The sequence below is a fragment of the Alosa alosa genome, chromosome 13 (genome assembly GCF_017589495.1).
Source record: "Alosa alosa isolate M-15738 ecotype Scorff River chromosome 13, AALO_Geno_1.1, whole genome shotgun sequence".
Lineage (NCBI taxonomy): Eukaryota > Metazoa > Chordata > Actinopteri > Clupeiformes > Clupeidae > Alosa > Alosa alosa.
Window position 1 is genome coordinate 28,160,502 of NC_063201.1, and position 22,047 is coordinate 28,182,548.

At 49.6% G+C, this 22,047-nt stretch overlaps 1 protein-coding gene across 1 annotated transcript in view; it reads right to left on the bottom strand.

Annotated features, from left to right (window-relative positions):
- LOC125306527 (vacuolar protein sorting-associated protein 13B-like) overlaps positions 1 to 22,047 on the bottom strand; it is a 341,904-nt gene that overhangs the window by 205,380 nt on the left and 114,477 nt on the right.

The following is a 22,047-nucleotide window of genomic DNA, read 5'->3' on the forward strand; positions in this document are numbered from 1 at the left end:
ACACACACACACGTCTCTCTCTCTACCCCCCACCTCCAACAGTGAATCTGGACCCACATGTTTAAGAGGAATATGAAGGCCAGTGAACAGCAGGAGACCAACCAATCACTGGTCACATTTTGAATTAATTATCATATTTGTTTAAGAAGAAAAAACAATCCTTTGTAATCATTAAAAAATGCCAAATGCATGACGAGGAAAAATCAGCCTTTTCTGTAAGACCTTTCATGTGAGGGCCCACATTTTAATGCATGTAATTTCTTAATTATTCCCAATTTTCCACAGATTTTCAGCCCTTATTCTTTTCAGATTTTTTGGTTATTGCGGGAGGTCACACTTCTCATAGCAGCGCTGTTGTGACTCGGCTAGGCCCTCCAGTCAGTAGTGCTCGGTGGTTTTCTCAAACTGATCCATGGAGACGTAAAAAATTACAGCATTGCAAAGGCCCAAATGAAGCAAGTATGTGGGATTCAGTGAGCACGACCAAGGAACATGTGGTGATACAGCAGTGGCCAATCAATCTCCTCACAGTCTGGACGTACCACAGTTGCCCACACAAACACACACACACACACACACACACAACCCATATGTTATTGAGTTGTAAGGGGATCCAGAGAAAATGGGGTCACTCATATTTTCTACAGTTCACTGCCATCATAACAACCTGGCAAAACATGGCAGCCACTCCTGAGTGCCGAGAAGGGTCTGCACGCGACGGCCAATTACAGCCCTCAAACAGCTCTAATTAGCCGAATCAGCAGAAATGTCACGGGGAGCTCTCGCTTCTGATTGGCTTTCATGTTTGCCCTTTAGCGGGCACGGGTGTGTGTGTGCCATGCAATGATGGGCGCCTGCGGGCACGACTTGGGGGGCGGGGTGGGTACCAAGCCCTCCACTCCTCCTCCTCCTCCTCCTCCTCCTCCTCCTCCTCCAGCTCCGAGCACAGTTTGTTTCAATTGTGTTCAAAGTGTGTCACACTAGGCCAAAAATAACATTTTCTTTTGATAAATCTCTATGAAACCCGAGACTTTTTGGGGGGTTTAGTTGATTCTTAAATAATAATCTTTACCAACAATAAGAGCCTGAGGTAATGCATTAAGACTCTATCAATAATGACTACCATGCCTTTGGGATTAGTGCAAATGGTCTGGCGTGCAGTGGAATGCCTCAGTCTAACGATAAGAGAGCGGGACCTCTCTGATGAGTTCCGTGGGATGGGGAGGGGGAGATGGGGGGTGGGGGGGGTGCCGGCTTACTCCCATATCTTCGGTTTCAGGCCCGCAGGGGCCATGGCGGATATGTTCAGTTGGTCGATTGGTTTACGTTATTGAGGATGCCTCATGGACGAACTGCACACCAGAAAGGCCAGGGAGACACACACACATACACCCACACACACACACACACACACACACACACACACACACACACACACACAATCCCAAAATTGCCTCCCAAAATCCTCACAAATGCATAAATACATAACTTTACAGACCTTAACTACTTGGAAAATGGTACATGGAATGGGACGTGGAAAAGCACCGTGTGGCACATGATCAATTATGTCAGTACACATAACATCTGTGTGCTAATATGTGTATGTAAATATGCGGTCAGAGTTTCAGGTAACTACAATCTTGGCTAAATCGGTCTCACCGTCAGATTGCCTTGGAAAGGTATGACTGAACTGAACCGCATTTATTTAGCAAAATCCAAGTTTGGGATGACGTCATGTCTTTGCTTCTCCTTGTCTAAATCTGATACAGTTCCAGGTTTATGGCTGCAAGGCCAGTTCTCTGTTCAACAGCCGACATCTTGCTCTGACATACAACAGCCAGTGTTTGCATTAGCATAGAGATGTGAGTAAAGTGTTTAGTGTTATTCTTTGGCACTTGACAGGGTGGTAAAGGGAATTACCGCCACGCGATGACAACGATAACACACATGTTTTTCTAACTTCCCATGTAATTCTTCGGCAAACAAAAGAGGGAACTACTGGACCTTTTTAAGGTTTAAACACACAAGCACACACACACACAAGCACACACACGCACACACACACAGTTAGCTCACCCCATACCACAGTGGGCCTATTAATGTCAAAGGGGCTCCCATTTGTGGTGCAAGATTAATAGGAGGCAGAAAGAAAAAAACACTGTGCACAGTCCTGGTGTTGTTTTAATGTGTCGCTGACATAAGGCTCACGAGAACTCTGCTGCACCAACCATGGGCTGCAGAGTATAGACAGAGCAGAGAAAGAAAGAGAGAGAGAGAGAGGAAGTGAGAAAGAGAAAGAGACGAGAGAGAAGATATACCCCAATCAGGAGGGCAGGAGCTGAACCCAGACCTCTCTAATGGAAGGACTACAGGGGAAGGAGGGAGGAGTGAGGGAGGGGGGGGGGGGTAGAAGAGAGAGAGATGGGGCAGGAAGGAGGGAAGAGTGAGGGAGGGGGTAGAAGAAAGAGGGATGGGGCAGGAAGCTGGAGGTAAAGGGCGGGCAGAGGGGAGCTAATCCCTCTTCAGGAATTGCCTCATCGTATGGCGCAAGCGGACAGCAAGGCCAGAGGGGCAAGTAGGCCAGATTTGCCCCTGGATGGAGAGCGGGAGGACGGGTGGAGGGGTGGGAAGGGGGTAAATAAATAAATAAACGTCTCGCGTCAGCCCTGATGACTCCTGACAGGTTTGCTTAATTTCCGAGGCCAAGTAGTGAAGCTAAACATTACGCCAGCGCTGCCCGGGCGCTTAATCGCTTTTTTCCGATGAGCTCATCAGCTCGGAAGTGTCCCGGAGCGGACCAGAGCGCCCGACAGGTGTCGTTCGACACGGCGCAGGAGGGGTGCTTGGATGGAGGGCATGGGGGGTTGGGGCGTACGAGTCCCTGGCTAGCTTGACCCACGACACCTGTGGCCGAAAAAAACCAAAGTAGGCACGGGCCAAACAGGAACCTGTGGACTGACCAGCCACTCTGGGTCCACTTTGGCAGAGCTGGTGCAGACTGGACGGGTCACCATGGGGGACTCAACTACAGGAACCGGAGGTTCCCGGAAGGACACGGGTCGACGTTTGACTGAAAGCAGACCACTGAGCAGGGAAAGTGTACACGCTCTCTGGGAATAAGCTGACGGAGTTCATTTCAGCGAGAGCCACTTACAAACTGCACCAGAAGCCCAGAGAGCTGTGTGCGAATGTTGAAACTGGACCAGAGGAATGGACGAAGGCTCTTACAATGACAACAAGTACAAATCTAAGACTTGGCTAATTGCAATCAGTCCCACCAGAGATTAGCCAAGGAGTAGGACAAAGCTCCGACTCACACACTGCTTGGGCCCAGCTGAAGAGAACAGACACACTCAGACTCCGAGCCTCCCCCTTTACACGAGAGGACACGAGCACAAGATATCGGATCTGTTCTAGATTACACATCGTTTAACTCCATGGTGCACATTCCCAGTTTGTGTACTGTAATCATCAACCAAAACTTTTCTTAATTGCTCTCCCTCAGAATCAACAGAGACAGAGAGAGAGAGAGAGAGAGAGAGAGAGAGTGAGAGAGAGAGAGAGACAAACCGACCTCAGCGCCGCCATCTCGCTCGCACAATGAAGAGCTGTGCCGGGCTGCAAACGTGCAATCAGCGCAAGGATGGAGAGAGAGACAAGAGAGCCTGGAGATTGATGAGCTCACTGCGGCTAACTCGACATCCGTATAAATGAGTCCCGCTTTCTCTCTCCTCCTGGCTCCGGACGAGCATTCGTTCCCATCACGGCTGTTTCCACACGCGCTCCTCTCTGGAGCTGAATTGATGACTCCTGGACATGTTTCACCTGCCACTGGGGGGGAATACGAAAGGACGAATACGAACAAACATTTCTCTCTCTGTGTGTGTGTGTGTGTGTGTGTGTGTGTTTACGTGGGTGTGAGACAGAGAGAGACTAAGAGCAAAGGGTAGATAGTTGCGTAACGTTCTTGGCAGGCCCATTGTGGGGATGAACCGTGCACATGATGAGAAGAGCTCTATCTGTGTCCAGATGTTGATAAGGACGGTCTGATGCGCTAGAGTGCGGTGCGGTCACCACCAGGCCGCCAGGAGCGAATTCCCGAACGTTACAAATTCTCACCAGCTGCAGAGGCGCTGAGTAGCCCTCGCGGCCCTTTGCGGGGAGTGTCACAGGCACATGCTGAGCGGTCAGAGCAGAGCTCAGGTGTCGAAAAAAGATTTGACCGTTTGAAGGGGGTCAGATCTGGACGGAATTACATCGATCAGAGTCAACTCATAGCGTCCAGCTGGCATGTGTGTATGCACACAAAAAAAGACAATCACAAACAAACACACACACACACACACAAAAGGCTACTTGCTGGCCTCTAAACTTCAGCCAGGGCCAGAAGAAGAAAGGGACAATGGACGTTGTCCTGGATTCAATTAGACTAAGGAGAATCTCTCTGAAGAGCCTGACCTCTAACCACTGTGGAAATCTAGAGAGTTAGCCAGGGCCATCAGCGCTCAGCAGAAGGGCTCCACTCGTCCAGAGGGATCAAAAGGGGACGGCCATTAGAGAGCGAGCTGAGAGCATTCTCTGGGCCTTCACTTCAGATGTGTCCTCATCTCAACTCCCTATGTCCCACACAAAATCTGGGTGTCTCTCCTCCACTCCCACTCCCTCCCTCCCTCCCTCCCCTCTCTCTCTCTGTGTCTCTCTCACCTTTTCTGTGTCCTTATCTAACTTTCTATTCTCACTCCCTCTCCAGCTCTCTCCTTTCCTCTCTCTCTCTCTCTCTCTCTCTCTCTTTATGTAACTCTCTATTCTCACTACCACTCCATCTCTGTCCTTTTCTTTGCTCTCTCTCTCTCTGACCTTTTCTGTGTCTTTATCTAACTTCCAATTCTCACTATCCCTCCATCTCTCCATCTCTCTCCTTCCCTTGCTCTCTCTCTCTCTCTCTCTTTCCCATGTCGAGTGAAGTGTGGTCTGCTCTGTTTGGGATGAGCGACTGGTCACTCCACAGCGCGGCCTGTTCTTGAGGGAAATTCCTCGCCACCAAAACCCTCTCAAGCCTAGATGCCAGGATTCCTGGCGAGGGTTGTTCTGCGGAACCCAGGGGGAAAGGCAAACATTAAAAGGGCCCACAACGCCAGCCCCTATGGACATGAGGCATGACGTTACGTCGGCATGCACATGCTCGCTCACTCTGGACCTACGGACCTCAGGCCTCTAACTAGCTCTCCTCTCCTCTCCTCTCCTATCCTCTCCTCTTCTCCCTGAAGAGCCGGTGCCTAGAATAATAAATAAGAAAGCTCCGGGACATGATGAGAGCATGATGTGCGTGGGAAACGGTACAATGACCGAGTGTTTAAAGACACGTTCCTTTCACTCCCTCCACCAGAGATCTATAGAAATATTCTCACCCCCACTCTCTCTCGTCTCCCTTCCCACAGTAGATTGAAGATTACTTTTCTTAAAGATGAATCCTTAAGTGGTTGCACATTTTAGCCATTTAGCAATTTCAGGCTAATGGCTTCAGGCTGAGGATGGCTCCGTTCAGTGTGTCTGAGTGAGTGAGAGTGAATATGTGTGTGTGTGTGTGTGTGTGTGTGTGTGTGTGTGTGTGTGTGTGTGTGTGTGTGAGAGAGAGAGAATGGTGGGTTCTCTTGATGAAGTAGAACACTCAAAACTCGTTTTTTCTGACTGACACAAGCTTGAAACGAACACTACAACAATGACCACATACTTCCAAAAAAAAGGGACCACTAAGAAGACTTTAGAAACCAAGACAGCTTTTTCCAGAAAGACAAAAGTAGAACTTGCTGCATTCCACAAATCCATAGTAATTCCCATGCGCGGGCCTGTGTGGAGGAGCGTGTTGGTGTGTTTACATGAGACAGTCAAGCGGTGCAGTCCTGCTGTTTGGCCCAGTGGTGACGAGGGAGCATAACAGCAGCCACAGTGACTGATGCTTCCTAATCCACAGCTTGCTGAGAGGTCTGGGCAAGCTTTTTATCTCTGGGCTTCTGTCAGCACTCACACACACACACACACAAACACACACAGGAACTAGCAAACATACTCCTAATGGTCACTGTGCACTACTGTCCTTCTTTTTTTTTTAAGGTGGTTGAGGCCACCTGCAGAATTTGACTCCACCACCCCCTATATTATCAGAAAGTGGCTCGGTCCCAACGTGATGATTCAACTATTATAAACACAGGAGGCACTTCAAACGCAGCCCGGAGTAGTTTATTTAAGCACAGAACGGGGGAGAGGACGCTTTGAAGTCAGAGAAGAAGAGTAGGACTGAGCTACAGCGTCCCTCTCCATCATACGCGGGGCCTATAATTATACTCTCCGAGATAAAGGACCGTCAGGAGGAGACGTGGCCTTTGGGAGTCGGACCGAGTCCATCTCGGCCCTCTTGTCTGACCACAAATCAATTCCCCTAATGAAAACGAGGCCATTAAAAGAGCATTTGAGGTTTTTCATAAACACACAAAAAATGAATCAATGGGGTGAGATTGTTGAAGGCCGCATTGCGGGGAAGTGAAGTTGACTTCTCCGCCTGGGAACGGCCAGACGGCGATGCGGCGAGAGCACGCGGCTCATCCAAGCACAACAGCGCCGCCCCTGCTCCTATCAGCGCCCGGCCGGGAGTGAAGAGGCCATCGGACGAGCCATCCATCGCCTCCCTCACACACACACACACACACACACACACAGAAAACACACACACAGGATCACACAGATAGGCGTCCGCCTAACGGTAAGCGTGACGGAGCGTGACATGGCTGGCCTGCCCTGTGAGATCCCAGCATGCTTTGCCGTTCCAAAAAAAAGAACGAACAACTCCCCAAGAAAAGTCCAACTTCTGGAGAAACCACTGTGCTGTCTGCCCCCCCCCCAGTGCTCCATGTTTTCCCCTCATCTTTGTTCTTTTTTACTCTTTCTCACTGTGGAAACCAAGCACCATTTTAGGAAAAGAAATGGAGCGACGCCGGCGTAGGTAGAGGCCCTCTGACTCATAAGACCTGTTGATATGACTGGCCTCGGCGGATATCAACCAAAGGTTCCCCCTGGCATCCGCCACAACATTTCATCTGTCTTTTTCCTCAAACATGACTCACTGAGTTAACAATCAGCTGGCACAGAGCTCCCCTTTCCAGCCTCACTCACTCCTCAGGTTGGCTTTTCTCTGATCCTGCCTTAGCTACAGAGGTCAACACACACACACACACACACACACACACACTAGGAAAAACATGTAGAATTATGATGAATGCCCTGGCAGAGTTATGCTGCTAAAAGTAATTTACGAGAACTTCAATAAGACCTTTTTTTTTCTCTCCCAAAGAAAACTGCAACTACGGGGCTTGACCCCTATGAAAGACCATCAACGTCACAGACACAGGTTCCACCACTCGGGAGAAAAAGAAAACACACATCATGAATTAAAGATAACAACACCCCCCCCCCCCCCCTTCCCCCTCTGTCATCTTTCCTGTGCATTATCAGTGGCTTTTAATGAACGGCCGGAGAAGACCACCGCATGCAGGGGCAATTAGCACTCAGGGAGGCCTTTTATCTGGGCCTCATGGCTGTGCTCGTATACAGGAAGACCAACATGGGCCTGTGTGTGTGTGTGTGTGTGTGTGTGTGTATGTATTTTTACGGCTTGTTTATGTGAGCCTGGCTGATGTGCAGCTCCTCGAGGTCGGCCCATGCCACCCACGGAGTCTCCTCACTGCCCCCGGGGGAGAGGGGGAGGGGGGGGGCATCAACACAGATGAAGGCTTTTACAACTACTGTGTTGAAACTAAGTGCTTAAGAGGTTAGGCAAAGCAGTGGGCCTCTAAAAGCTGAGGCTGACAGAGAAAGAGAGAGAGAGAAAGAGAGAGAGAGAGAGAGAGAGAGAGAGAGAGAGAGAGAGGGAAAGAGAGGGAGAAAAGGCAGAAATCCAAGAAGGGAGAGGATAGAAGAGAGAGAGATAAGAAAGCAACGGTCTCCAAAGTTTTGAAGGCTGCAGAGTTACTATGTTCTGTGGGCATGTGAAAAACACGTCGGCTGGAGCCAAAATGCAGAACTATGCATCTGCGCACATGGGGCAATCAATCTGACCAAACCATGCCCGCTTCTCGACAGTGAAAAATCAATGCCAAGACATTTGTTTGGGTTTTAAGGGGTGCAGCAAGTGGGGAAAAAAAGAAATCAAATAAAATAAACGTTTAATTTGACTGAAATTGGATGCAACAGCCACTGCTGTAAAAGGAGCGGTTTTTAGTGTGATTATTTGTGGTTTGGGTTAATCCTGATTAAGAGACTCCTGACTTGAAATGTCAGCAATATGAGACTAAAACAAAAATAATTATCGGCAGAGTTAATGAACGAACTGCCTTGAGGAGAGAAGGAATAAGCTCAGCCGTCTCAAATGGATCGTAATGGGAGAACATCATTTGTCTTCATCTGCTAAACAGAAACTCCTGGGTACCCTTTTGAGAAGAAAATAAATCTGTTGAAGTGCACAGGCTGGCATCTGCACACGAATCGTTTCTCTGGGAAAAAAAGAAACGGAGTGAGGGGGGGGTGTTGTGTGCAATGTGGAATGCAATTTGTGGAGGGAGGCTAGTAAACGGCCAGGGGTACACAAGCCAAAACACCAGCTCCCCTTTCATCTGCACTTGTCCTGACACATGACCACCTCGGCCAGACAGAAGGCACTCCTCCTGCCTATCTGGGTCACAAGCGCGCTAGCGGAGGTGTACTGCCGTGGCACATGGACAGAACATCTAAACAGTCATTATCCACGTTGCTGCTGACCCACGATGCAGAAGCAGCCCTGATCTGGCGTGAACCAGGCCCGGATTCGGGGTTTTTTTTCTCTTCAGGAACCATCCGCTATCCGCGTGTGTGTTCGTGTGTGTGTTCGTGTGTGTGTGTGTGTGTGTGGCTAGGCACCTGCGTGGATCCTCAGGCTTTAAAGGAGCGCCCGACAGCCAGCTGCTGCAGGGGGACGCGGCCCTGGAGCAGCACATCAAAAGGGTCTCTTATCCAGCTGCCGTCCCCTCCACCATCTCCTCCGCACTTCGCCTTGGCCTGGCCCGACACGGGCCGACGCTTACCCCAGCTGCCGCGAGAGAAGCGAGTGCGCTGGACGGCTTGGTGGGGCTCAGGAGCCCGAAGTTGGGGGTGTGTGTTGGGGGTGCATTGACACAGCCAAATTCCAGTCTTCATTTCTGCAGTATGTGTACTTAGTTGCAGCAGTTGTTTTGACATTCAGACTTTCTCAAGCACCAATTGAAGTTGCACCTCTGATTTTGCGCTTACAGTACAATGACAATGACGTCTTCAGTTTAGTACAGTCAGACAGAGGCCTTGCAAATACCTGTCCATCTCGCTCCCAAATACATGTGGAAGTACACATACCCATGCACATACATATACACACGCACATACACATACACACGCACATACATGCATACAAACACAATCCAAACACAGTTTGCAGACAGTGTGGCTAGGCTGTAAAACAGGGTGTGCTCTTCCGTTTGGGGATTGTAGTAGTGCAGTAGTGTTGGAAGCACTCAGGAGTACTGGCAAGGGCAAACACATGCAAGCACTTTGCCTCATCTAATCCTTTCCCTCTGTCCATCGGTTGCTGTCCGAGACCCAGCAGGCCAGTAGAGACCACTGCTGTATTGGACTGAGGGGTGGCAGGAAGTGGGATTGGGATTTTCCCTGGATGGGGCCCCTGCTTGGACATGGCCATAACTTAGCTCCAAGCTGGAGGCTGCACTGGGCCCTGGACACTCCCTAGCAGAAACACCCAAGGAGCAACGAAGGGAAAGGATGTGTGTGTGTGTGTGTGTGTGTGAGTGAGAGAGAGAGAAAGATAGACAGAAAGAGAGAGAGAGACTGTGTGGGCTTCCACAGTACTACCTCTTTCATGTGTAATTCATTGCAGACAGCAGGGAGGGAGGGAGAAGGAATGCTGACCCATCTCTCTTCTTCTGGACTCCCGCTCCCCTGGCCTTTACCAGTGGTCAGCACTAAATACTGCAGGCGTTGCCCAACCTCTTGGACCTGCTTCGGGCCTTGAGTGATGCCGTTGTCCTGAACTAACGGTGTTGCTGCCGAGAGGAGGCCTTTGCTTGGCGCACGCGTGTGCGTGTGCGTGTGCGTGTGCGTGTGTATATGTGTGTGTGTGTGGGAAGCGAATGTCCCAGGGCACGTCAGGTAGCTGGCAGAGGTGGAGGAACGGGAGGCTGAGAAATGAGGACCATAAGGAGCAGATATATCTCACTACAGACGTGATGAGAGGAGGGAGACGCTTCTCAAGCCTGACCAGTACAATAAAAAGAGATTGTGTGTGTGTGTGTGTGTGTGTGTGTGTGTGTGTGTGTGTGTGTGTGAGGGAGAAGGAAAGTGAGAGGTAAGGACAGAGAGAGACAAAGAGAGGGAGAGGGAGAGAATGACAGAGAGAGAGAGAAGGAGAGAGAGAGAGAGAGAGAGAGAGAGAGATGAAAGATCATTTCTGTGGACAATTGTGTGCAGCTGTTTCCAATCCAGGTAGCAGCAGGAAGAAGAATCGTCCATCGTAACAGAGGTGGGATGACTTAATCAGAAGAGCTGTGTTATTCAAGAGCACATTTCCTGTCACAGATGCCTGCAGACATCTTCAACTCGTACAGCAAGCCCTGATGAACACTGTCTGTCATTCTGCTGAAATTCGCTGAGGAATGTTTTTTCAAACCTCTCCATACGCGAAGCCTCCTCTAAGTTATACAAATAATTGCCTTTGAATAACAGGCTACTCCTTAATGTACACACACACACACACGCTGGCCTGGTGTTTGAGCTCCAGTGGACTGGCACATCTTGACCAGAAGCCCAGAGGCTCGCCGTGGAGTGGAGCGGAGCGGAACCGGGCCAAAGAAGAGCCGAGCAGGGTGCTGAAACGGGTCCAGGCTGACGTAATCCCCACGCGGCTATAAACCCCGCTCAGGTGCAGGTTTATTTTCCTTGGAAGCACAAGACAGTCGTGAAATAGGAATCGCTGCGAGAGCTAAACAACACCGGGCCCCGGCTAACACTTTCAGAAATGTTAAGTAGAATTGCTGTTCAAATAAACGCCGGCATGCCGGCAGCAGCAGCAGCAGCAACAGCAGCGGCGGAGGTGGAGGTGGAGGAGGAGGAGGAGGAGGAGGGCAGGCAGGAGGGAGGGCGGGGTGGTGGCGGCTCAAGTTGGAGCACAAAGAGGCCGTGTCGTGCCGTGCCGTGCCATTGGAGGGTTTCTGCCGAGCGGGCAATGCAGGAGCCAGAGGGGGCATACTGGTTCTCATATGGGTGGAGGTGGGAAGGGGGGACTGGGGTAAGGTATCGAGTTTTCGCTCAGGCACAGGTGTTTGTGGGGCACAACACTGGTCACAGTTAACAAAAGAACACACACACACACACACACACACACACACACACACACACACACACACACACACACACACACACATATATATATATATAGGCCAGAACAAATACAGCAGAGATTTAGCATAATATGATGTTTATGTTTTCTTCATGGGACTGTAAGCGGCCTTTGTAATGCTTACATAAACATCTCCTGTAACACGCTGGTAATGGTGACATGGACACTAAGCTGAACACACTGCCTGTGTCCCCTCACACACACGTGCACACACACACGTGCACACACACACAGACACAGACACACACACACACACACACACACACTCCCATATGCATATACAATCCTCCAAACAGCTCATTGGAAACCTCAGCCCGGTGAGAAACTGGCAGAGATCAGCCGTGCAGATGTTCAAAGCACTGCTGGGTTACAGTAAAAGCTGAACAATAACCACACAAGTGTAGCGAGGAGAAGCTGAGAAGAGACGCAAGAGATCGAGAATGAAGGCTTTTTTTTTTTTGTCTTTGAAGAGGATGGACGACGAGGGACTCGGTATGGGGAGGCGAGGAGCAGGGAGAGAGAAGAGGCGTTTAGGGAGATAAGGGGGAGGCTTCTGGCTAACCCATCCGTGAACCACGCCGAGGTCTTCGTGGCTGCTGATTACATCTCTGGCTGTGAACCGTGCCTCATGTCCAGCCCTCCCCCAGGACCCAGGGACAGGAGACTTCAGGGCGTGGGCGGGCAGGGGGGTTGGTGGGTAGGTCGCTCTGCCAAGACCATCAGTTTGGCGTTGTTTATTTGTTGTGGGTGATTCATGTGAATTGCTGATATCAAAGGCAGAATGGTGGAAAGGGAGCATGAAACCGTGCATTCAGAAAGAGTCATGCGTTGCTGGTTTCACTTGCTTTTTATTGTCCCTCTCTAATCCAACATGGCAGTGGGATGCGTTTATGTGAAATGATGAGCGCTAAGTGGACCGTCTCCAGTGATGTCCAGCACACTTGAGTTGAGATTGACTGTACTTGTGATTGCCACAGATATCCAAATAATTCAAGGCAGCCAAACTCCATATCCATATCCTACATATCCAGACCAGTTAAACTCTTCTAATAGACCTAGAGACTGTTAAAACGAGAGAGAGAGAGAGAGAGAGAGAGAGAGAGAGAGAGAAGAGAGAGGTGCCTTTGATTTTCCAGTGTTTGTTTTCACACAGGTCAGGCGTCGTCACAAATGTTATGCTTTGGAGTTATGGGGCAGACGAGACAAGGTCAGGTGAGGAAGTCATGGGCGTAAATCACGAGCAAGTTCAAGTAAACATTTGGAGTATGAATCGTCCGTGCCGCGTCCAAAAGGAAGACTAGCCCATGATGGAGGACAATAAAATACTACCTCAATTACGAGACTCCCTTTGAAACGAGCACATGACATGCGTTTGGACTGCAATTACCGCAATGGTCCTCGTTATTTATGGTTTGGGCTAAACAGTACTTGGGAGAAGGTGTCTAAAAGGTATCTTAAAAATCAAGAGATATTCATGCGAGGGCAAATCAAGATAAAGAAAATACCTCTAGGAGAGAGGCCAATTTAAGGGCTCTTTAACATGGAGAACGAATTAAATCTGAAGCGCAGGCGACAGCCATTGGGGTCGAATCGAACCGGGCTGATTCATGCAAGGGAGGGATTCATCGGGGAAAGAGATCAGCTGGACGCCGACCAAGCCCGGTCCCACCTGTGTCAGATCGCTCTGTCCTGACGTTAACTCGTTAAACGCTAGTGTTTCAGCCTCTGGCTGAGCGACCGCTGGCAAAGCAAGCCGAGGGCTTTAAGGGAAAGATGAGTAGGAGGGGAAAAAACATCTCCCAAACATCTCCACGGACAACGTGATACACCCATAAATGACTATTAAGCACTTAAGACTCAGAGGCCTTTTCTCCTCTCCAGCTCTCTCTCTCTCTCTATATCTCTCTCTCTCTCTCTCTCTCCTCTCTCCCCTCTCCCTCCCTCTCCCTCCCTCTCCCTCCCTCCCCTCCCCCTCCCCTCCCCCTCTCCCCCTCCCTCCCTCCCCCCCTCCCCTCTCCCTCCCTCCCCCTCCCTCTCCCTCTCTCCCCTCTCCCTCTCCCTCTCTCCCTCCCTCTCCCTCCCTCTCCCCTCTCTCTCTCTCTCTATATATCGGGAGTCTCTCTCCATCTAAATCGCAGGTGGCCTGTATCGCTATTTGATAGAGACAAGGTCAACTGCAAATTCTCAAAACTGTTGCATTATGTATCCTGGGCTGTGCAGACAGGACAACTGATTAGGGCCGTTTCATCCAGAGGGGAAGACCTGCCACTGACCCGGGTCTGCGGCAGATACAGCACTTCAGGTCTCTTCAGGCCCTCATACACACCATCAGTAGGAGAGGTTAACGGGACCTTTCACTCCATCTCTAAACACACACACACAGTTACAGACTCATTTACACACACACTCCATTACAGACTCATTCACACACACAGGCGCGCACACACACACCCTGAGACACATGTGGGGAACCACCAGAGCAGCGTTTATTTGACTAGAAAGTCACCCTCTCCATGTTTGACAGCTCCTCTGTAACGTCATCAACAAATATTTATTTGGAAAAGAGAGGTCCTCCGTGTGGAGAACATTCTTCTCAATTAAACTCGTTTACAGAAAGTCAGATATCCAAGGGTTTAACAGCGGGGGGGTTTATGTCCAAAAACGTAAACGTAAGATTGACAGTGTCTTCTACAAAGAGGTGCGCACATGGCAATAATGGTCCTGGTCCTGAACCAAATTCACCAAACTCCCCTGGACTCTCCAACTGTGGTCATTTAGCAGATCATTTGGTCCAAAGCTGAATTTTTTTATCTTACAATTACAACACAGACATCCACTTTTTATCCGTGGAGGTGTGTGTTCTCAGGGAAAATTGGTGTTGTTGCCACCTTGCTCTAAGAGCTGAGCTCCAGCAACCCATTTCCTAAGCACCAGCGGCGTGTGTACCCTGTGTGCGGCATCGGACCTCTGTGCCCAGGGGGAACGACTGACCAAAGGCCCGGCCGCCACCCAGCCACTGAGTTCTGCCAGCTCATATTTCCCCAGCGTGGCGCTCGCTCAAAGGTGATGGAGTGGATGTGGTCCAGCAGGTGAGAAATCTGCTGAACGTCCAAAATAACAGATTTGTGCCTCAATGGCTCTTAGCAAGCCAAAGAGTCGTGCAATTAGGGAAAGAAAAACACATTCACGGTCGGTCTTGCTGTGCTGCACCCCTCAATCACTGTGTCACTGTTCTGAACACACACACACACACACAGAATGCAAACACATATGTGAGTGTATACATTTTCTCCTAATAAGCTGGAGGTGAGAAGACTAGCATGACCGGCCTCTGAGATTCCTCTATCTATAATAATAACTACTTCGGGATTATTTTTTAAACCCTCAAAGGTGACTAAGTCAACACAACCTGCAATTTTGCGACAAATGGAACCATGTCAATGTTAAAAGTCGACATGAAGAACAATGTAAATATGTTATATGCTAGAACTCTTGCAAACAACAGACGACAACTTTTTAATCAGAAATGTCATAATAATAAAACTAATGGCTGTATGATCTAACAAAGCAACAACACAACACAACCTGCTTCCACTCAACTCAGTGCTGCACACAGTCTTTCAGATGAGTCTGAGGCACTTGCAGGCACAGAGCTGTGGCCAAGCCAAGCTGGTGTCACGGCAACCCTGACACAGGCTGCTCTGGCCAGCAACCCACCACAGGGGGGCAGTGATGTCACAAGGAATTGGCAGAGGTCAGTGAGAACCCCCTCATTAAACGCCTGCCTGAAAATGAGCTTGTCGCGCAGCCAGGCGCAGAAGACACTGAGAGCGAGAGAAAAAGAGAGAGAGAGAGAGAGAGAGAGAGATAGAGAGAGGAAGAGAAGAAGAGAGAGGGAAAGAGAGAGAGCATTCTCTCTCCTTGATGGGAATAACACACACAGCTGTAAGCAGAGCAGGAAATAACACAAAAGATTAAGGCGCCCGCGTGTCAAACAAACCCCATTTTAAAAAATGGCCGCAAGAGTAGCACTCCGGACCACCCAACTCTCACCTCTAACCCCCAGAGTTCGCTGACTGTTTTTCAGCGCCGCTGCGGCTTTTTGAAGTGTCTCGCGCTGCCAGTGGCTCAGCCTGTATTTGTTAGGACTGGTTTCTATTAGCGGGGAGGAGATGGGGGAGAAGATGACTGGGAGAGAGTGGGAGGTGGTGGGGTGGGGAGAAGAGGTTCCACTCTGGAGCTCTAAACCTCTCACCTCTGTGAGGCTGGGGCGGAGCTGTCGCCATAACTCCACTGAGCATCAGCTTCCTCCAACCAAACCCCCTCCGAACTCCCCCACCAGGGAAATGCCTGCTTTATTAAAAATCCTGCTTTAGCGCTCATGTCTCCAGATTTATTACCTGACCTTACAGGAAAGACGAAAGGTATCAATATGTCAAAGCCATAATGGGACCTATAAAGAAACCTAAGGTGCGTTCAAATTCATTCAAATATAGACGAACCTTCCCAAACAATTTTCTGTTTGCCTTGAGCTTTTCGGAAATGTTTGCAAACACTTGCAAGCGGTTTGATGTGGTAGTTCTCTGTGATCATTTTTGGAGTTGGATGGAGAGTTACCATCGAGATGGAATGTTTGGAAAATCGCTCAAATTGATCTGTTCATACAAACATGTTCGCTGCGAACATTCACCTCTGTTCAAGGAATTTCAACGCACCTGTGGTGAACACTGAAACTTGGGAATAGAATTTACATTTTGGGAAAAGTGCAGCAAGTATCTTGGAGAAAAGTCAATCATATTCAATCATAAGATTTAGTGGACGGTGAAACTCATCAGTGACAATGTTTTAATATCACTGGCAATAAATGTTGGGAAAGCCAGACATTTTCCCTAAACTGATATAGTGTCTTTTCTGGAGTGACCCTCAGTTGGCCAGCAATGTCACGTCTGGTCGGCAGACCCAAACCCCTGACTTGACAACAAAGAGATCATTCATTCTTGCCAATAAAGCATAACTTGAACTGGTTTGATTCAAGATGAGAGAGAGAAAGAAAGAGAAAGAGAGAGAGAAAGAAAGAGAAAGAGAGAGAGAAAGAAAGAGAAAGAGAGAGAGAAAGAAAGAGAAAGAGGTCAGATATTCAGAAATTGAGGTGGTAACTGGTAGAGGAGAAAGAGATGGGGGGAAGACAGAAAAAAAGAAAACTAAAAAAGTGGTGAGAGAACATTTCTCTCTTTCTCTCTCACACACACACATACATACCAGCAACTGGGCACACGGTGACGGGCACGAGCTCTCACTCTCACTCTCTCTCTGGTTTGGCCCGGTTGGAGAGACTGGCACTCCTGCCTCCGCAACCGCAGTCACGTCTCCACCCCATTCTCCATGCCCACATCAGACTCGCTAGCAGGCCACCCATCCAACCCCACACCCCCACCCAGGGCCACCGCCAACCGTCTACACCGTAACCCCCCCCCCAGGCCAACACAAGCAACCATCACCACTGCAAACACAGGCAGATGAAAGTGCCACTTCACCGAAAACACCAAAACAAGGCACCAATTTTGGACGTTTTAAAAGACTCATTAGATAATTATGGCGGGGGTTGTAATAAAGAATGAAAAAGTTTGAACGTTAAAAAGGGAAACCGGCCCAGAGGCCCGTCATTTACTGTAAACGCGGCGGGCCCTAATGGTGTTTTGACAAGCTTTTCGCCACGGCTGGGGCAGAGTGCGCGCGCGCACTTCAAACGCGCTCTTGTTAATTACTCGAGCGCATTTAGGGGAGAAGACCGCATGCAGCCTTATAGCAGCGCAGGCTTTCAAGCCCCAAATGGTGTTTATTAAGCAGCCTCTTCAAAACCCCCTAAAATTCCTGCTGTCCATAAAAGGGCGGCACTTTCTTAACGCGCGGTTCCTGCAGCGTTAGTCACTCTCCGCGTCCGTGGCAGAGAGCTTCGCAGAGCGCCACTGCCTCATCGCTTACTGATGCAGCCGAGAGGCCAACGCACATCAGTCACACTCACACAAGTACACACACAATCAAATTCACATCCATATTCATTCCAATTCTGTGCAATGGCAGGTGGTGGCCTAACTGCCACTCTTGAACTAGTGTCACATTATCCGTGTTATGAAGCATATCACATCATTAATGCTCACAAAAAAGTCCTTGAATTGACCTCAACAAGTCAGAGTGCAACACATTGTTTGTGTGCAACACATTGTGTGTGTGTGCAAGGTTGCAAAGTAGCTTGGCTGCACATGTTCTCTTGGGCTTCCTGAGCCCACAAAAGGCCTTGGGAGGAGGCGGCGTGTGCAGCTGTGCACCGGGAGATGCACAGTAGATAGCAGAAGCTGTAAAATCCCCCCTGTCTAACAGCATGTCCTCTGAATCACTGCTGCGCAGGCAATTTAGGGGGTAGCAGAGAGGAGGGGGGAGGACAGAGAAACAAGAGAGGGAGAGGAAGAGAGAGAGAGAGAGGAAGAAAAGAAAGAGAGAGAGGGAGAGAGGGAGAAAGAGAGGGAGAGACAGGGAGAGAAGGAGAGGGCAAGAGAGATGAGAAGCAGGACCAGACGAGTGAGATGAAAGCAACCAAGAAGAGGAAGAGGAGAAGGAGGAGGAGGAGGAGGAGGAGGAGGAGGGAGCAAATGAAGGAGGGAGGGGGCTCTAGGAGTGGTGATTAAAACTATGTGCTGAGGAGCCCTGACGGTTGAGGGCTGTAAAAGCTGCGTTCAGTCAGAGAGGTTTATGGCACATCTGATCCAGGACCACCCGACTCTGCCGCTGTCGCTGATCTTCCACCGCCAGAGCCATCAATCCAGCTGATCTGGGTTCAGCCAGGGGGGCCGCAGAGAACCACACGTCACATGCCTGAGCCCTGTCCAAAGCCGCCAACGAGCTGAGTTGCACTTCTTTAATGAAGACAACGAAGATTCATGGAAGTGAGTCAGGGAACTGAGAGAAGAGAGGAGAGGGTGTAGTGTGGGGGGGGTGTGGGGGGGGGTTCTAATTAGACCCTGATCTGGGTTTCCTCACCCTCTCCTCCCCTCCTGAGGGATGAGTCCACTCCAGAGTGCCACAGCTGGCGGTGCGGTACACTTGTGACGCTTGTGAGGGGAGGCGGCTGGAGTGCCTGACGTCACCGCCGACGCTGACCTGCTGACAAACAGGGACTGTGGTGATCCCACGCCACGCGCGCCAGCATTGCTGGTGACATATGTCACAAACTGTGCACAGCACAGACAGCACAAACACACACACACACACACACACACACACACACACACACACACACACACACACACACACACACACACACACACACACACACACACACACACACACACACACACACACACACACACACACACACACACTTCCGAGTTATAGCACCCTCCCTGCTCGCCTCTGCTTTGAAAGACACCGGTGGCTTCTTCAAAGGCTCACTGATGACTCATGGTTCGTGGGGCCTGTTGACATCCTCAAGCCCAACTGGCTTCTGTTATGGGCTCTCTGCCTCATCCTCTGCTCACTCACACCACAGGAGTAAATGCAGACCAGTGCCAACTCCAGGCCTCTAATTAGGCAGATTGTTTTCAATTTTCCACACTGTTGCTGCAGACCACGGTTCCGTTGCTGCTGGTTTCTGACTGCTAGACACAGACACAAACACAAAAACAAGCGCACGGCATAACACACACACACACACGCACACACACACGCAGCACACACACACACACACACACACACACACACACACACACACACACACACACACACACACACACACACACACACACACACACACACACACACACACACACACACACACAAGGAATGGTCTTAACTTCAAAGTAGAATGCAGGACTGGAGGCCCTAATAGAACCTGAAGTCTGACTAGATTATATCAGACAATAATTCATCTGAGAGTATTTTTGGTCTATTATTAAACAGAGTATCTGTCTAGGCCTCTTAAATATGATGTTTTTTACATAGCACTGGCCAGGATGTTGCTGTTGAGTGGAGCAAAGACACCTGTGGGGACCAGGGACATGGTCACTGGTAAACCACCTACCAGCAGGAGGCGACACCAAGCGTGTGGGAGCCTGTCTGTCATGAACCCTAATGACCTCCATCAGCAGACAGCTGAGCCCCCAGACCAAAGCACAGAGCTGACTCAACACCCCGCTTTATGGCATGGCGCACCAGATCAGCTCCTCTTGCTCTCCCACACACCAAACCGTCTCCTTACATTTACTCCAACCACTGCACTCTCTCATCAGAGAGGAGCTTAGATGCATTCATCACACTCTTTCTAATCAAACAAGCGTCACATGCTTGACCATCACAAGGCCACCAAAACATCAGTCTCACTGTTCACACTCAAAGGTCAACACCTTTGACCTACTCCACAAAAGAACTCTCTTTTATGCACAAAGTCGCTTTCTCTGACACTGTCTAGTCTTCCTGTCAGGGTTTAATGTCACGATACTGATCTGTAGACTATACTGAGCGTGTGTGTGTGTGCGTCTATACTGACCTTTCTCTTTTTATTCTTTATACTGTACAGTATGTTAAGTGAGTGTTGTACTTTTGAGAGCAAAGATTAACCAGAGTCAAATGTATTGTTTGTTTACACAAACTTGGCCAATAAAGCTGATTCTGATTCTGATATCCCTCCATTAACTAATGTGGTAGTGCAGGCCAGGCCAGGCTGATGGAGAGGTAGAGTGGGCAGCTGAGGGGGATAGAAAGGTGCAACAGTGGAGGTAATCCCATCATGTGGTGGCAGGGACAGCACCCCCCACCCCAATCCTCACGTCTGCCTCTTATCACATGTAGTGTGTGTGTGTGTGTGTGTGTGTGTGTGGGGTGTCGGGGGTCACGGCCGGTGGGGTGTGGAGGTCACTGGGTTACAAGGATCACATCACATCACATCACATCACCAGCGTTCACATCAGCCTGACATTAATGCCCACTTGTATGGCAATATGGAGTAGTGGATTAGTGTAAATCGAGACAATCATACACACACACACACACACACAAAAAATGCCTTACTTTTTACCAATATCATTACCTTTCAAACATTATAGGGGGTCATTATTCTAAGGCCATAAAAGGACACTCATATACACACACACACACACACACACACACACACACACACACACACACACACAATCCCCTGGACGTGTGAAACATGTGTGAGTGTGAGTTGGGCGGCTTAGCGCAACACCTTCTCAGGATGGTCACACATGGCTGCGCCTGATGGAGCCCGCTGAGCGCTGAAGCCCCACAACACACTCAGGGGGAGCCAGTGATCTTATGATCCGCTCAGCCAGGGGGACCTCTGGGCCTCAGCCACGGCCACAACCCACTGCACAGGCCCTGGACATAGACGTGGATGACGACTGGGAGAAAACATGGAATTTTCTGCCCTCCAAAAACACCCAAGCAGTATTTCAATATTTCATGTTGTATATTTTAAAATATTTCATGTTTTAAGAGGCAAACAGCATGCTTTTTGAAGCAAAAAAAGAAAGAAAAGTGTCTGGACATTAGCCCATTTCCTGGATGACTCTGCTGTCCAGAGTGTGTGTGGTGTGGGGCCCACAGAGGGCCTGTGCAGCAGGGCTGAGGAGTGCAGCAGGAGCAGGAGCAGGAGCAGGTCTGCATGGGCTTGTTTATGGAGCGTCTCAGGCAGGACAGGCTGGTTGGAGGAGCTGGGATCCCAGCAGGGATCAGGGACATGACACCACATAGAGAGATACACAGATAGATTGGAGAGAAAGGGTGTGTGTGTGTGTGTGTGTGTGTGTGTGTGTGTGTGTGTGTGTGTGTGTGTGTGTGTGTGTGTGTGTGTGTGTGTGTGTGTGTGTGTGTGTGTGAGAGAGAGAGAGAGAGAGAACTTGGAGAGATAACAGCGGATTTAGTGTTTGCACCTGGAGTGAAATGCCTCCACCAAACCTGCCACTGACACTTTAAAAAAGAGCAGACCCTTCCTCTGTCAATCACAATCCTCCCTTCCTTCCTTCCCCTTATCTCCTCTTACATCCCCCTCTTCTCCACCCCCACCCTCTCTCTCCCTAATCCCTCACTTGCTCTCTCTCTCACCCCTCCATCCTATATCACCTATTTCACCCAATCTCCTGCATGTGAACTTCATTGCTTCATTTTAAGGGAACTATTTTTAGCAAACATTTAGCTCCATGTCTGAGCATTGGCAGAGAGGGCAAAAGAGGAGAGTGAGAAAGTGTGTATGTGTGTGTCCATGAGGAATTGTGCGTGAATGCTATTATGTGTGTGTATGTGTGTGTGTGTGTGTGTGTAGTCTGCAATATATGGGGGACAAAGAGAGACTGATGGAGTCCAGGGGATTGATTGCTGTAATGATGCTTAACCACTTCCCAGGCCAAGAGCAGAGCAGATGCAGCTCAAACACACACATATACAGATTTTCAGAGCTTCTCATACACACACACACACACACACACACACACACACACACACACACACACAGTCCCCTGTCTGGCTTGGTAGCGCTCCATTTTTTGAGGTCACCTGTGTTAACGCCA